This window comes from Myotis daubentonii, chromosome 7 (assembly GCF_963259705.1).
Source record: "Myotis daubentonii chromosome 7, mMyoDau2.1, whole genome shotgun sequence".
Classification (NCBI taxonomy): Eukaryota; Metazoa; Chordata; class Mammalia; order Chiroptera; family Vespertilionidae; genus Myotis; species Myotis daubentonii.
Window position 1 is genome coordinate 7,257,433 of NC_081846.1, and position 14,317 is coordinate 7,271,749.

A 14,317-nucleotide genomic window follows, 5' to 3' on the forward strand; every position below is an offset into this window, starting at 1 on the left:
ACAAGTCCTTTGGTTGATCTCTTGCCCCCTCGCTTGCCTTCCCTCTGAAAGTTTGACGATCTGTTTGATGCTTCTCTGTCTCTGGATCTATTTTTGTTCATCAGTTTATGTTCTTTATATTCCACAAATGAGTGAGATCATGTTATACTTATTTTTCTCCGACTGGCTTATTTCGCTTAGCATAATCCTCTCCATGTCCATCCATGCTGTTGCTAATGGTAAGAGTTTCCTTATCTAATCAGAGAAATGGATAGGAAGCCAGGCCCTCTTGGCCCTGCTGAGCACACCTCCCGGGATGAGAAATGTTTAGATGGGTTCTTTCCCTGAGCTTCCACTTCCATGGGATATGTTTGGGGATATTGAAGTAGAAGTGTTTTCAGTTGATATACCACTTGTTGTGAAGGCGATCACAAGGTAAAAGTGAAAACAGAAGAGAAGCACAAAGAACACATGTTTTGGAAACAAAGGAATCTGAGCTCAACTCCTGGCACTTCAGCTCATTCTCTCTGCGCCCTGAGACAAGGGCAGTCATTCAGAGTTGTTCTGGCTCCTCTTGGTAAAAGGGAACAGTCATGGTAACTGTTGAGGTGAATTTCCTGTGACCTGTGTGAAGCTTGGTTAATGAAACCCCCTGGGAAGGGCCTGCCATGTCTTCCCAGAACATATGTTTAATTAAGCCTCTACATTCTGATTTCTCCTCAGTCGCACTTCCCCCTTGGACGGGGTGGCGCTGGTGTGGCCATGGACATTTTTGGGCTTAGCATTAAATATTTATGTCCTCTGTATTTTAAATTGTATTATTTTCTTATTTTTGTATTATGCATACTATTTTTTTTTCTGAAATAGAACTTCCCAAATTGTATAGACTTCATTCCATATTCTATCTGGGTGGACCATGGCTCACCTCATAATATTCTTACTAAAATTAAGTGAAATAATCATGGAAAGCACCCTGTTATTGCTGCATAATAACCTACTCCGAAAATTTAGTGGCTTAGAACAACCACCACTTTCCTAACTCTCAATTCTGTTGATTGGCACTTTGGCCTGGGCTCAGCTTGGTGGTTCTTCTGCTGGTCTCTTCTGGGTTCACTCCTGTGTCGTGGTCAGGTGGTGGCTTGGCAGGGACAGGATGATCCAAGGTGACCTCACTGAAGTGGCTGGCAGTCAGGCTGCCAATCAGATGACCTTGTTTCTCCTTCCTGGGGCCTCTCCAGTGGGCTAGCTCAGAGGTGCTCACCTGGCACAGCATTTCAAGAGGGCGAGAATGAAAGCTGCAAGGCCCAAAACTCCCACAGTGTACTCTAGGGGTGGAAATAGACTCCTAGATTGAGCCTCAGAGAATTTGTGTCCATTTTTATTTTTATTTTATTTTTAAAAATTAAATCTTTATTGTTCAGATTATTAAATTTGTTCCTCTTTTTTCCCCCCATAACTCCCCTCCTCCCAGTTCCCACCCCACCCTCCGCCCTCACTCCCCACCCACTGTCCTCATCCATAGGTGCACGATTTTTGTCCAGTCTCTTCCCGAATCCCCCACACCCCTTTCCCCCACAAGAATAGTCAGTCCATTCCCTTTTTATGTCCCTGATTCTATTATAATCAACCAGTTCATTCTGTTCATCAGAATATTTATTCACTGGATTTTTAGATTCACTTGTTGATAGATATGTATTTGTTGTTCATAATTTTTATCTTTACCTTTTTCTTCTTCTCCCTCTTCTTAAAGAATACCTTTCAGCATTTCATATAATACTGGTTTGGTGGTGATGAACTCCTTTAGCTTTTTCTTATCTGCGAAGCCCTTTATCTGACCTTCGATTCTGAATGATAGCTTTGCTGGATAAAGTGATCTTGGTTGTAGGTTCTTGGTATTCATCACTTTGAATATTTCTTGCCATTCCCTTCTGGCCTGCAAAGTTTCTGTTGAGAAATCAGCTGACAGTCGTATGGGTATTCCCTTGTAGGTAACTGACTTTCTTTCTCTTGCTGCTTTTAAGATTCTGTCTTTGTCTTTTGCTCTTGGCATTTTAATGATGATGTGTCTTGGTGTGGTCCTCTTTGGATTCCTTTTGTTTGGGGTTCTCTGCGCTTCCTGGACTTGGAAGTCTATTTCTTTCACCAGGTAGGGGAAGTTTTCTGTCATTATTTCTTCAAAGAGGTTTTCAATATCTTGCTCTCTCTCATCTTCTGGCATCCCTATAATTCTGATGTTGGTACGCTTGAAGCTGTCCCAGAGGCTCCTTACACTATCTTCGTATTTTTGGATTCTTTTTTCTTTTTGTTTTTCCGGTTGGGTGTTTTTTGCTTCTTCATATTTCAAATCTTTGACTTGATTCTTGCGATCTTCTGGACTGCTGTTGGGAGTCTGTATAACATTCTTTATTTCAGTCAGTGTATGCTTAATTTCTAGTTGGTCCTTTATTATAACATCGAGGGTTTCACTAGATTTCTTGAGGATCTCACTACATTTATCAGCGGTTTCTAGAAAGTTCTCAAAAAACCTTAAAAGTGTGGTTTTGAACTCTATATCCAGTAGTTTGCTTTCCTCCATTTCTGTCATTTGTGTCCTGTTTCTTTGTCTCCTCATTTTTTATGCTTCGCTGTTTCAATAGAGTGACTTTCTGTGCTAAGTGTCCTATAGGGCCCGGTGGCTCAGCCTCCCCAATTACCTGAGATGGACACTCTTGGTGCACCCCCTTGTGGGCTGTGTGCATAGTCTTGTTGTAGTTAAGCCTTGATTGTTGTAGGTAACACTGGGAGGATTTGACCTCCAGGCCAATTGGCTGTGAGAATCAGCTGTTTCTACGGTGGGAGAGCTTCTGTGCTGGAGACACCCTTATGGGGCAAGACTTGCTTCAGTGGGGCTTTGGTGCTCACTGAGTCTGCCCCCTGAGTGTGTCCCTTATGGATCTGTGGAGTTATAATTGGATGGTCCCACTCTGACCACTGGGTACACTGGCTCTTGGATTTAAGGAGGTGCTAATCTAGCCTCTACCTGATGCTACCCTGCAGAAGCCAGCTGTAAAGCAATGCAAGTTGCCCTGGGGCCTTGGGCAGCTGCAGTTTTTTAAGTAATTTTCAGATTACAAAGGGCCTGGCCTTTCATATGCAAAAGCCTCAGTGCACGGCTTGGGTAGGGCAGGGCCCCAAGGGATCAACAGGGCGGGTGGAGCAAGCAGTATGGCTGCTCTCAGTCCTGTCCTCAGAGGCCCAGGCAATTGCTGCGTGTGCCTCTGAGAGAAAGCTGCCCCCGAGTTCCGACCGATGCCAGACAGTCCCATTTCTCCCGTATGAGTCTGGGTCCCCAGAGACTCGCCCGGAACTGGAGCTCAGAGCCTGGGACTCCCTCCCGATTGAAAAAGACAATCGTGACCTCAGCTGCCAGCCCTCTCTGCATGCACCTCCACACCTTTGTATTTTACTTTCGCACCGCACCTCCTCTGAGTCTCAGTATGCTTTTCTCTTTCCTTCTAGTTGTAGAATTTCCCTTCAGCCAGCCTTCCTGTGGTTCCGGATGCTGTCCACTCCGTCTTTTAGTTGTATTTTTGAAGTGGTTGTGCGAAGCATCAATCTCCGGTATTTACCTATGCTACCATCTTGGTTTTTCACTTGTGTCCATTTTTAATCTGCCTCAAAGTCTGTGCCTGAAATAGAAGATGCTGCTATATGTTAGCTTCATTCTTCCTCTTCCCACCTTCTTAAACAGTTAAGTTAAATAAAGTTAGTTTATTTTTGCTGAAGTCAAAGAAACACAACCTGAAGGGAGGCTTCCACAGAAAAAGAGACAAAGAAATAAGGCTCCCAGTGATGTGCTTGCTATCTAATTTTGTAAATTCTTTCCCCCCCAGTGTTATTGAGAAATACTTGACATAGCAGCACTGTATAAGTTTAGGGTGTAGCATGATGATTTGACTTACATATATTGTTACCAGGAACCCCCCCGGTTGGGCTCAGGTTGCCTGTCGCTGAGTCCAATAACGAAGGCAGGGTTGTATCATATTAGGCATTTATTGAGAAGGCTAGCCAACCAAGAAGATGGCGCTTATAAGCATCAAATCCTGCCCTGTAGCAAGGTGTAGGGGACGGCATTATAAAGGGGAAGGGGCTAGGGTCCTACGTGCAGCCCTGGGGGTCTGCAGCCATCAGCTATTGTAATTAGTCATCAGGCGATGAGATGATGTTGATGAAATAATGTTTTCACTCCTGGTGGGTCATCTGACCATGCTTATTGGTTCTGCTTGCTGGATTCACTGCTGAGTCACCTCCTCAATTGCTTCGCACAGGCTTTGTAAAGGAAACTTTAAGAAAAAGTTAACCTCTTATTAACATATAGGAAATTTAACCCCTTATTCACATAAGTATATGTGTTCTAAGATTTAAAATAATATGATTACTTTTCAGATTAATTCAGGTGCTCTATTAGATTATAAGCCTCCCTATCAATACTGTGAAATGATTATCACAATAAGTTTATTTAACATCTGTCATCTCATGTAGTTTTATATATATAGTTGTGATAACAACTCTTAACCCCTAGAGTGCCGGCGAGCGCGATCACACTCTTCCTGTCTTTCGCCAAAAGTGCCGGGAGCGCTTTAGTTTAACATTATATGTTTTGTTCAAATTTTTTTTCTACTACTATTTTATAATACAATCAGCAAACAATATATGTCAAAGATGAAAATAAATGTAGTAAAGGTTTCCTTAAGTTTTTGAATATGTAACTTTAATTACTTGCGATTCATAAGTTTTTTCCTAAACTGCTGTAAAATCAGCAAAAATACCTTGGCAATTTTAGCATAGTTCCTAGGATATTGGTTGGCACTCAAAGGGTTAAGATTTATTTTCTTAACAACTTCCTTGTATATCATACAGCATACTATAGCCATCGTGTTGTACGTTACAACCCTAGTATTACTTATCTCACAACTGAACGTTTGTGCTTTTTAACCACCTTCCTCCAGTCCCCCTGCCCTGTCAATTCTTAATCTTTCATTTAAATTAGATTGAATTTTCAATCAATTCATACTTTTAAATATACTTATATGTAAGACAGAGTTTTAACCTTTATGCAGTTGATCTCAAGTAAAGAATTTGCTAAAGAAAGTTTGATCTTGAAATGAAAGTAAATTAATAATTTAAAATATAGAAAAAGGGATATGTTTATCAGTTTATCAGTAAAGGCTTATGGCACTCTTATAGTTTAATGGAATTTTACACGTGGTATTAATACAGTTCAATAAAGCAAACTCCTAGGATTTTCTCCATTAAGAATAATTAATTGTCTGCTTGTTGGGTAATTAAATCAATCAGTCTAATTACAGCTGAGTTACATGCTGTATTTAATGACTTAGATAACATCTATAACTTTTAAGAACATGTTAAATAGGTATGAGATTCAACCAGGTCCTCCTGGTGATGCTATGATCAGCATCACAACTAACAACAGTCATTTGGAGAATTCATTTGAAACACTTGGTTTTATATAGTTGACAATAATAAGTGTTTCTCTTATGAATAATAAGGTCTTTATGATTATTCAAGAGATACTAATGAGTGAATGAGATACAGAAATAAAAGGAAAAAGAAATACAGCTGTTTGTTTTCTTTAGTTTCAAAGGACATAAAACAAAAAAATGGGAAATGACTGGCTCATATAAAGGGGAGGAAGAAGTTTAGGTGTAGCTGGATGCATGGGTCCTAGTAGGAAATCAAGGCCCAGTTTTTCTCTCTTTATGATTTGTTCTCCTTCATCTGTGTTGGTGCCAATCGCAGGCTTGATATGGGAACAGTTTGGCTGTTGTAGTCAATCTCTGTATCCTCTTAGGTTTAGGTACGGTGAGAAAGCGTGGCTGCTTAGGAAAAGCTCCTGAGATTCTCTCTGATTAGTCATGTGTCTGTTCATCCCCAAGCTGGTATGACCACGAGTATGGGGCACAATAATTACCTCAGCCCTGTCTTATGCTTCACATGCTCTTTTGGAACTGGATGGGGAACCTCGCCCAGCCCCATAAACTGAGGTTGGGAAAGTGGATCCCAAACAACAGATGAGGGCTGTTGCTAGAAGTAGGGCAAAGCTATGACGGCAAGCCAAACACAGTTAAGGTCTATTACAGATGTAACGTACGTATTCCTGGCATAGAGGAGAAACTCAATGATGTGTCTTGAATTAGAGGTGGTTGTAGGCAACATGTATTTTGGGTACTTTTTTGTGTAGTTACTTTGCTCTCAGAATTCGGCTCAGTAGATTAGATAAGAATTTGCACTTTCTGGTCATTAATCAAAGCATTTGTTAATGATTATGTTCCTTCCACTTAGTTATTGAGCAATAACAATAGTTCCTATTTCACAGATGGAAGACACTATATATGATGAAGAGGCTTGTTGTAGTGTTGGACAAATTAGAAGAAAATGTTTTCTCCATTAGGAAATTTTGTAAATTCTGTTTAAAAAGTACTCAAACCAGATAGTTATATTTGCCCCAGTCAGTTTTAAAGGTATAATTTGTGACTGTTAGTCTGATAATAGATAGATATATGCAATAGATTATTGCATATCTTTGGGTAACTTGTCATATGATACTTTTTGTAGAAATTTTGGACACAATTGATGTTTTACTTTAAAAACCAGAAGATACTCTAATCTATTTTATATGTTGGTAAAATTCAAGTCAGACATGAGTTAGCTCCTGCCAGCTTGGCCTGTTTAATAAGTTCAGGGGCTTTATACCATAAAGTATCATGAAGCTGCCTTTTATTGTCACAGATTACTGTATAAATAGGTGATCATATAACCAATCGTTCAAACCAGGACAGTGTTGTAAATAAAAGGGAAAAATTACACTCGGAAACCAAGTGTAATTGGGACAAATAAGGACTTAGAGTCATCCTATGCATAAATAATATAACTTTTATTAGCTGTAAACTTAATATTAAATTCTATATGAGGGGCAGTGTTAGAGTGTTTTTTTGTTTTTATTCTGTAAAGCACTCTGAGAAGTGAGCTGTTAGGCATGTGACGTTTTTGCTGTGAATTATTTGTCTTTAAGAGATAACCACATTTTAAATACATACAGATTGTGATAGTGTTGGAAAGTCCCACTGCTTCCTTCTGCATTTTATGGCAGAATATTTAGTAATAGGAAGAATTAAATTTCTTTTGAGTGATAGATTTAGCTCTCCAAACATGTTCTAGGTAACCAGTTAGGTTAGTGTAGACTGTACAGGTACACTCTGAGACTAATGTCTAATGAAGATATGGATCTTGATGGCATAATTGACAAGACCTCAATAAGGCAGTGGAGGTGGGAAGAACACTGAGAGGTCTGTACTGTTTCCCACCATGCACCCTGCCAAGATCAACATATCATAGGGAAGTTATCTTTCTTATGTTCTTATCTCCTTGGGTGGCGTTTGAGATTTTAGTATCATGGTAACTAACAGAGGGCCAAAGACTGAAGGCAACAAATGTCATATTAACTCTTCCTTTTTTTTGTTGCTCTATTTCTGTTGTTTATTTTTATTTTTTTAAAGAATGAACTCTCTTTAAGTATAGTTTTTGTTATACTATAGTCATTTAATAATATTTAATGGTGTGAATTCATATGTCAGTAGCATTTTAATTTAATTTTTAAAATTAAATCTTTATTGTTGAAAGTATTACATATGTCCCCTTCCCCCTTCACCTCATTGACCCCTTCTAGCCCATTCCCATCCCAGGCCTTCACCACCCTATTGTCTGTATCCATGGGAATAGCATTTTAAAAAGCCATAAAGACATGTTAAAACTTAGCAATTACAAAAACAGTTGGGGATTCTTCTTGTGAAAGCACAGTGCACATAGTACTTATCTTCCAAGTCATTTGCGTGCTCTTAATACTAATTGCACCTCAATCTGAACAACTTTACATTAATCCATTTTATTTAAAGTGAGTTGCATCTTGAGCCCACTGCACTGAGACCCTCTGATTCTGTATCATGAATTGTACCTTAGTGTTCATTAGTGCTAGAGTCAAGGTAATAAGCAACACACATCCTATATAATAAAGAGTTAATATGCAAATTGACCCTCACACTCTTGCATCACAAAATGGCCACCCCCACATACTCACAAGATGGCCACCCCATGTCATCACAAGATGGACACCCTTATGTTGTCACAAGATGGCCGGCAGGGGAGGGCAGTTGGGGACGGCCAGGCTGGCAGGGGAGGGCAGTTGGGGACCATTAGGCCTGCAGGGGAGGGCAATTGGGGGCAATCGGGCAGGCAGGGGAGCAGTTAGGTGTCAATCAGGCTGGCAGGGGAGCAGTTAGGAGGTGAACAGGCTGGCAGGCAGAAGTGGTTAGGGGCAATCAGGCAGGCAGGCAGGCAAGTGGTTAGGAGCCAGCAGTCCCGGATTATGAGAGGGATCCCAGATTGGAGAAGGTACAGGCTGGACTGAGGGATACCCCCACCCCCAGTGCACAAATTTCGTGTACCAGGCCTCTAGTCTTTTTATAATTGAGGAATCTAAGGTAGAGCAAGATAAGTGACCTACTGAAGGACAGAGAGTTCAGAATGAAACCCAAAGTGTGCTTGCCCAATGCAGTGCTCTGCTGGGAGGTCTTCCTCCAACCTACAACATTTTTGGAATACGGGATGATGCACCAACCAACTGAGCTACCCGGCCAAGGTGTGGGTAATATTCTTGTTCTATGCTTTCTAAGACACTGCTCAGCCATCTATAGTCCTTTCTTTTTGCCTTCTGTGCTTGGCTTACAAGGCCCTATTAATCTGGCCTTCATCCACTCTTGTGACTCTTTCCATTATTTATTCAGCCCATTATCTCACCATGTGGCAGGCATGTGCTAGCTGCTATCCTGGAGGCTGGTGATAAGTGATGAAGAAAGCAAAGGAGACCTCTGATTTTAGGGAACATCTTTTATTGGTGTAGGTAGATTAAATTAATTAAGACTATTTCCAACTGACTTAAATGCCATGGGAAGACAAAACAGAATTTTAAGATAGAGGGTGCTGGGGACAGTGGACATTTGTGCTACAATCTGAGTGAAGAGAAGGGGCAGCCACGCCAAGAGCCAGGAAAGAGTAGTCCAGGCAGAGAGAATGGGAAGCACAAGGGCCCGAGGCAGGGAGAGAAATCAGTCCAGAGGGGCTGGAGCACAGAGATTGAGGGAAAGAAGCACAGAAAATGGAACTAGAGAGACAGGCCGGTCAGGTCATGTAACATCCCAGCACGTCCCCCAGCTTCCTTTCAGGCAATCCACTCACCGACTCGGTCTCATCATGCCCTCCAAGTTGCCTTTGCTGTTTTCCCTGAAATGTTTTCTGTCCTCCTTTCTATGTTTCAAAATTCTGTCCATTCTTAGAAGCCCAGTTAAGGTCTCTCACTTGGAGTGAATGTAGCCCATACAGGTCTCATTCTTCTCTGAGTTTCTACTGCTCTTATGGTGTCTGCAGTTTTGTGTGTTGGTCTCCCCTGCCTCCTTACCTGCTGAATTGTGATCTCCTTGAGGGGAGGAGGACTGGGTCTGATACTTCTTTTGTGTCCTTTATTTTATTTATTTTAAAAATGTTTTTATTGATTTCAGACAGAGGAAGGGAGAGGGACAGAGAGAGAGAAAAATTGATGAGAGAATCATTGATCAGCTGCCTCCCACATGTCCCCTACTGGGGATCCAGCCCGCAACCCAGGCATGTGCCCTGCCAGGAATCGAACTGTGACCTCCTGGTGCATGGGATGATGCTCAACCTACTGAGCCATACTGGCTGGTTTGTGTCCTTTTTTAAAAGTCTGGTGTAGTGTTGGGGATATATCAGATACACTACTTGCTATTTTAGAGGTTAGCTGAGGATCTTCAGTTGACCCTATTGTAAATCTTTAAAAACAGTTTTGACTAAAAAAGCCTAAGGAAACTAATACAGAATAATATTGAATGTAATCTATAATTGAAAAAAAAGCCCAAAGATAGATAAAAATGCTAATTAGTACATTAAAGTAAATGAAACATGTAAATGAAACCAAACGTCATACTTCAAATGATGTGTTTTCATATTTTAAATATTTATTATAGTTTAAGAGGAACAAAATTGAATTATTACGGAGAAATTGATGATAGCTTTTTTTAGATGAAACACTAAATTTATCTTGAACATTTGCATTGACTGAAAATGTTCTGTGTAAACAGCAAGAACAAAGCTCTTGTTTTCATTACTTTTTAAAAAAAGAATTTATTATATTTCCTAGTACTTTCACACGAATGAATTTGTCACTTATTCTGCTTGGCAAACAAAAATAGAGCCAATTTACCTGAATGTTTATGTAGCAGATGCTGCCAGGCCCACCTTTGTCCCTGGGATCCTTCACTTGCTCCAGTGGCCTTCCAGTTGTCAGCCCTGCACCTGTGTCTGTGGGCTGCATTCCAAAGGTCAGTGTGCCCATAGTCAGCAGGTTAGTTCTAGGGAATTACTATTCCCCCTTCCCCAGCAGACCTCATCTAAAAACTCTCCAGCTGGCATAAGAAATACCCCAGCTCCCTCAATCTCAGCTGGGATCACTCTGAGCCTGTGTTTTGCACTATTCCCCAAGGTTTCTCCAGGAATTCAGCTCCAGACACCTCCCCTGGCAGCTGATTTGAGAGTTCACATACTTTCCCTTTGTCTTCCTTCCCCTCTTCCTTACCATTGTTTCTTACCCCCACCCCCCACCCCGAAATGCACTTGAGTTTTTGGCTTGGGGTCTACTTCTGGAGAACTCAAACTAAATCCCAACATTGGGCATTATTGTCATGATAATTCTATGCACCTCCTAGATCAGTGATGGCGAACCTATGACACGCGTGTCAGAGGTGACACGCGAACTCATTTTTTTGGTTGCTTTTTCTTTGTTAAATGGCATTTAAATATATAAAATAAATATCAAAAATATAAATCTTTGTTTTACTATGGTTGCAAATATCAAAAAATTTCTATATGTGACACGGCACCAGAGTTAAGTTAGGGTTTTTCAAAATGCTGACACGCCGAGCTCAAAAGGTTCGCCATCATTGCCCTAGACGAACCCTGTGGAGATCATGGTTTAGGAGTTCTCACGTGTTTTGAAAGCTAAAGAAGGCCCCGCAGAATCAATAGTGCACACTAATGGGCTGGACACGCTATCTGGCAGGGTATGAGATGCATTAGCAAACAGCAAGTCTGACCTTAGGAGAAAGCCCCTGACTTGAGCCTGGAGAGTAAGACTCTGGTTAGGATGACAAACCGTCCTCACGCAATGCCAACTTGGACTTGCTGCGGAGCTAAGGGTCCAGGGAAGAGGATGTTTGCAATGCCTACTTTTACTCTTTCATTTCTGTCTTTGCCTGACTGATGTTGGCAGTGATTGCATCGTATTCTTTATTCCTAATCTTCCCCAGTGCTATACACATATTAGTAGATAGTGAAGACTTGTTGATTAGTGGGCTGCTGTGTCCTCAATATTTTGATGTCAGGAATATATCAAATTCTGTTATATGATTTAGCATCTGTGGGTCTCTTTTGCACCACAAGGTCCCTGGTCTTTGTTGTTATTACATTATAGAGCATTGTCATATATTCCCTTTTTGCCCGGCTTGTGTGGCTCAGTGGCTAAGCATCGATCTATGAACCAGGCGGCCATGGTTTGATTCCTGGTTAGGCCACATGCTCTGGTTTAGGCTCAATCCCCAGTAGGGGGCATGCAGGAAGTAGCTGATCAATGATTCTCTCTCATCATTGGTGTTTCTCCCTCTCTCCCCCTCTCCCTTCCTCTCTGAAAGCAATAAAAATATATTTTAAAAAAGGTTCCCTTTTTCTCTTCAAAAAATCCTTGTCAAGATTAGCTTCTAATTATTTATTTTTGAGAACTAGTGATAAAATAGTGATGAAATGAATACTATTCCGATTACTTTCTGTGCAAGGCCTTGTGAATGGGAACTTTCCTTTGCTAAGGAATCTTCAGCCTCCACTGGCAGCGGCCTGGCAGCTGCTGCTGAGATACCCCACTCTGCACCTTGCTTCTCCGGCTGTGGTTTGCTAGGATCCCCAGGGAGCCCCTCTGCCCCATTTGGCTCAAGGATTTCCAGCGTGGCTCACCATCCCCACTAGACATCCTCATCAGCAGTTCCTTAGAGATGTCGCTCTGACTCTCGCGGGGATCTCATGGAAGCACTCATAAAAAATTAGAGAATTGCTACATGCCATGAATTGCCTTTCTCAGTTCAGAGTCATAGCTCTTTAACTGCTCCTCATCGTTTGTCAAAACTGTATGAGTGTACTATATACTATAAACATGACACTACTTGATCTTTAGATAAAATACCAAATTATAATTTAACAAGGGGCAAGGTAAACTTAAAAAACTTACCTTCCCCATTACCACATTAGAAATGGGTATAGACTTAGCTATTATAACTCCTTCTGGAAGTTCTGTGAACCTTTTGTGTCCAATAAAAATTGCATACTCTGCATATGCTTATGAATATTGCTTCATGCTAACCTAGTGTTTGTATATGTGTTTTTCTATTTCAATACATTGCTAGGCATTTCCTGGCAAGCGAGCTGACTATCATAGCATCTTTCTTATCAGCTGTTGCTTATCTGGCAACTTCGACCAGATGGAACCCAGCCAAGAAACAGCTGACTTTATCTCTGAGATGACCTGAGAGATACCGCAGTGTCAGTGCGGCACCTATTCTAGGTCTTGACTCACTGCAGAGCCCCTTGAAGACTCCCATGCAGAATCCACTCTGGTTTATTTTACACACGATTTTAACGGGTTCCGTTCAGTTATGATTTTCTGGTTAGGAGCAAACTAGAAAGGGGAGGAGAAAAACACTAAGAAACTATATTAATACTTAGATTATTAAACTAAGTGTGGAACAGTGGGCTTTAGCCACATTTTAATTGAGAAATTGGTAATGATTGTGTTAGAAGGCTTCAAATGGACCATTTATTTTGAGTACTTGATGATGTGCCAAGCAATGCAGTCTCTATGTTCTCCTAGTCCATACATTCTGTCTTGGAGATGGATCATCATTCTTGCCATTTAAGAACAAGAAAACCACTGAGGCTCATAGGAGGGAGTTGAGTTGCTCAAAACCAAGCAGTGAGTGACTGAGCTGGAATTAAACCCAGGACTGAATGATTTAAATGCTGTTTCTGCACTACCAAGTTGCTTTCCATACGGAACATTCCATAGAGCGCTTCGTGGAATTCTTATTTTGAGAGCAATACATTCCTAGGAGGGACTTAATAACCTTTCCTTATTCTCCTGAAATGATGACCGTTGTCCTCCTGAATGGCTCTGCAGGAATCTTGATTATTTGGGTTTATATTTGCATAGGATCTTTCCCACTTCATATGGATTCAGTTTGTGACATGGTCAGTACTGTTTCTGGCCTCTGGCCTGACTCCCATATAGTCATGTATTTGCTCTTTGAATGTTTGGATGAAGGATCAAGTGAAGGAAGGAGCAGCCAGGAAAATACCAGAATCCTTTTCAGGATAATTGTGACAGTGGGCATTGGTGATGCAGTAATGAAAGAGAACAGATAATTAGTAAAAGTGATTTCTTTGCTGAGCCATCACTGAGGCAGAAACCAAAATAACAGGACAGATGTGACTGATGGAAGTTTTGATGTTATCCCAGTGTTTGGTTTTAATCCCTCTCCAGAGGCGAGTTCCCATAGGATAGCGGTTCTCAACCTGTGGGTCGCGACCCCTTTGGCGGTCGGACGACCCTTTCACAGGGGTCGCCTAAATACATCCTGCATATCAGATATTTACATTACGATTCATAACAGTAGCAACATTACAGTTATGAAGTAGCAACGAAAATAATTTTATGGTTGGGGGTCACCACAACATGAGGAACTGTATTTAAAGGGCCAGAAGGTTGAGAACCACAGCCATAGGAGGAAAATATGCTGCTATAGAAAGTTACATGGCGAGGCTTCTTACGTAATTCAGGGATCACATGAAAGAAAACCACACGATTTTCTAGCTGCTTATCTGATTTAGTAAAAGGCTTTGAACATACATTTTTGGGTAGTTATTATTTATCAGAAATCACAAATGATAGAAACCAAACTTTGTCAAACATGAAGGAAGGGTGATAAAATTCCAGTGTGGCGCGGAGGCCATGAATCACTATGGAGTTCTTGTTCTGCTTTTCTCTGGAGTCCACTGGCTTTAGTACTTCTACTGAACTTTAGATAAAATGAGATTAAAAAAACCTAATTAGAGTTTGTTTATGCCAGAATTAGAATCAGTAAAGCAAGCAGAAACTGGAGGAAACTCTAAG

The 14,317-nt window shown here is 41.0% G+C and overlaps 1 protein-coding gene across 1 annotated transcript in view; it reads left to right on the top strand.

The window, feature by feature from the left end:
* PLCL1 (phospholipase C like 1 (inactive)) overlaps positions 1-14,317 on the top strand; it is a 248,814-nt gene that overhangs the window by 35,458 nt on the left and 199,039 nt on the right. The window lies entirely within an intron of this gene.